The sequence below is a fragment of the Aplysia californica genome, unplaced genomic scaffold, assembly GCF_000002075.1.
Source record: "Aplysia californica isolate F4 #8 unplaced genomic scaffold, AplCal3.0 scaffold00065, whole genome shotgun sequence".
NCBI lineage: Eukaryota > Metazoa > Mollusca > Gastropoda > Aplysiida > Aplysiidae > Aplysia > Aplysia californica.
The window spans coordinates 1498851-1501778 of NW_004797335.1; positions in this window are offsets into that span (position 1 = coordinate 1498851).

Sequence of the window (2928 nt, forward strand, 5' to 3'; positions counted from 1 at the left end):
TCTCTCTCTCTCCCTCTCTCTCTCTCTCTCTCTCTCTCTCTCTGAGGAAATATTATAATACCACAAACTGTGTAGGACATTTAATTTTGCTTCGTGTGACGATAAAGCCACATTGGTAGTCTCTTGTGGATCTGCAAATTCCTACTCTTCTCTGTTGCTCCAGTACAGCTTAGCTGAGCTGGTCTTGTATGTCCTATAATATCTCTCTCTCTCTCTCTCTCTCTCTCTCTCTCTCTCTCTCTCTCTCTCTCTCTCTCTCTCTCTCTCTCTCTCTCTCGGTCAGTTGGGGTTCCTCGAGGGCTCTTACTGATATTACCACTACAACTTCTGGATTCTTCTGCTCAAATTAAACTGCCAAAATTTTCTAGACTCCTATACACGTATTAACGCTGAATAAATTGATCTTGGGTATCCAGGTCAACATAGATACCGTTTTATGTCGGAAATCTGAGGTTACTCGGAAATAAGATGTTGTATGTTCTCTCTGAGTAAAGACTATCCAGTTAATTAGCCTTTTTCTTATTCTCTCTTTTTAAAAAATCTGTTAACGACGTTCATGTTATTTGCTGGCATGTCATTGTGGATGTATAAATACTTTTATTACTTTTTTTTAGGGATATGAGTTTTCATATTAATGAATCACACAATGTTATATCTTATACATTCAGACACCATCTGTCCATTCGCGAGGATCTTGAACAGTTTCCTCCCATCAATATAAGAGGGCAAAGAGGTCAAAGTAAAGTTGTTCCCGCATCCGATCCGGACATGGGGATTACCTTGTTAGTGAGACAACTTCCTGGGCCTTCGGCATGTTGTGGTAGGGTGGCCAATTCCTTTCCACGCCGCCTTTACTTCCCCAACTCGAAGTCAGATACCCATTACTGCTGGGTGGGCAAACCGAGGCTCGAACCCGGACATTCCGCTTCGGAGATGAGCGCACAAACCGCTCGGAGAAAACATGAATACCTACTTCAAGTGTCACCTCCTTCCAGTATGCAAGGAGTCTACATATATATCTCCTGTCCACAAAAATATAGACACCAGAATTGTGAATTGAAGGATATTTGAAATGGCATTGTATATATCTGTGCCGCCTAAAAAAAGCAATATTCATTATTGTTTTCTAGCCTAGTTCTCTCAGTTGTACCAACATGTTGAGGAGCATCCTACGATGATGCTATTTTGGTCTTTTCAATGGATTTAAAGATTTCATTCCTTCATTTTTCAGTTTGAATTTGAAGTAAAGAGATTGTGTCTTCTGTACCGACAAACTGGTTAAAGAAAAAAAGTGGAGGTTATTAGTTTGTCCATATGTTTTGTTATAGGTTTAATTGAATAGGAAAAGCCACAGAAAAATATCAGGAATCTGAAAGGAGGTTGAGAAAATGAACCCTACGCCCCAAGTGTGTAAGGATAGAAAAAAATGAGGAAAGTTGACTGACAAGAGGGGAGGGGGGGATAGAAAGGAACAAGGCGAGTGACAGGCAGGAAGCAGTAAAGAAAGTGACAGGGTAGAGGGAGATAGAAGGGGGAGGGGAGGGGGACTGAAAGGGAAAGACACACAAACACAGAGAGAGAAAGAAAGAGAGAGAGAGAGAGAGAGAGAGAGAGAGAGAGAGAGAGAGAGAGAGAGAGAGAGAGAGAGAGAGAGAGAGAGGGTGGGGATAGGAAAAAAGAAACTGTTTTAAAAGACAAAAGGGATAAGTGAGACAGAAAGAGAAAATAATAAGACAGAGCGAGAGATAACAAAAAAGAGAGATTGCAATACATAGGGAGAGAAAAAAAGAGAGAGAAAGAGAGAGAGAGAGAGAGAGAAAGAGAGAGAGAGAGAGAGGGAGAGAGAGAGAGAGAGAGAGAAAGAGAGAGAGAGAGAGACAGAGACAGAGACAGAGACAGAGAGAGAGAGATGAGAGAAAGAGAGAAAGAGAGAAAGAGAAAGAGAGAAATTTCGGTATTTGTTAGTCTTTTTAAGACTAAACTTCACTTTGTTTCAATTTCATGCAAAGGATGCACGCAAGCTTATATTGATGGAATTTTGCCTACACCAGCTACAATCCATTATCATTTCAGGTACCGATCAGCTGTACATTTAGCGTTATGAGGACGCCGTAACGTGTTATCTTCTGGTTACTATTAAAATAAACACAAATTGTGTTTCACCATTCGATTTTTTTGGTGTGATTTTTAATCACTTATTATTATTATTATTATTATTATTCATTATTATCTGTTGTTGTTGTTGTTGTTGTTGTTGTGGTTGTTGTTGTTGTGGTTGTTGTTGTTGTGGTTGTTTTTCAAATTATATTGATGACTTATGTCTCTTCATAGCTCTTGTTTCTCAGAGTCGAAAATGGTCAATCTCTTATTCTTAATGTTAAAAAAACAGAAAAGGAAGAAAAAGAAGAAGAAGAACAACAACAACAACAAGAATAACAACTTCATCAGCAACAAAAAACACGAGTTTTATTTTTGCGTGAAGAGAACATTAAATTTATCGAGTATACCAAGTACTGCACAATGACAAAACATTTGGCCAACGACAATGAAATATGAGAAGTCTGCCTCATGGACACAACACTAAACAGTTGAGCCTGCTCTAATAGCCACCTATATAAGACAATCACCTGTATAAATGACAACTTTACGTTCCTGCCCTTGTGTTTTTACTTTTTAATGACACTGTGTAAGACGGTCACCTGTCTAAAACGGCCACTGTTCTCCTCGACAAAATGGGTGGCTGTCTTAAGCATTTTCAATTGTATTTAATCGTACTTTTCTCATTTCCAATATCTGAAACTCGCTGATAAAACAGTTGGCCAACAGGTTGGGGATTTTTTTTCAATCTGCGGTATAAGATAAGGCTATATTTGTGCAACCTACACCGTGCAGATTGGCCCCAACAGTCGGGTTTGAAGGAGCCCTCTT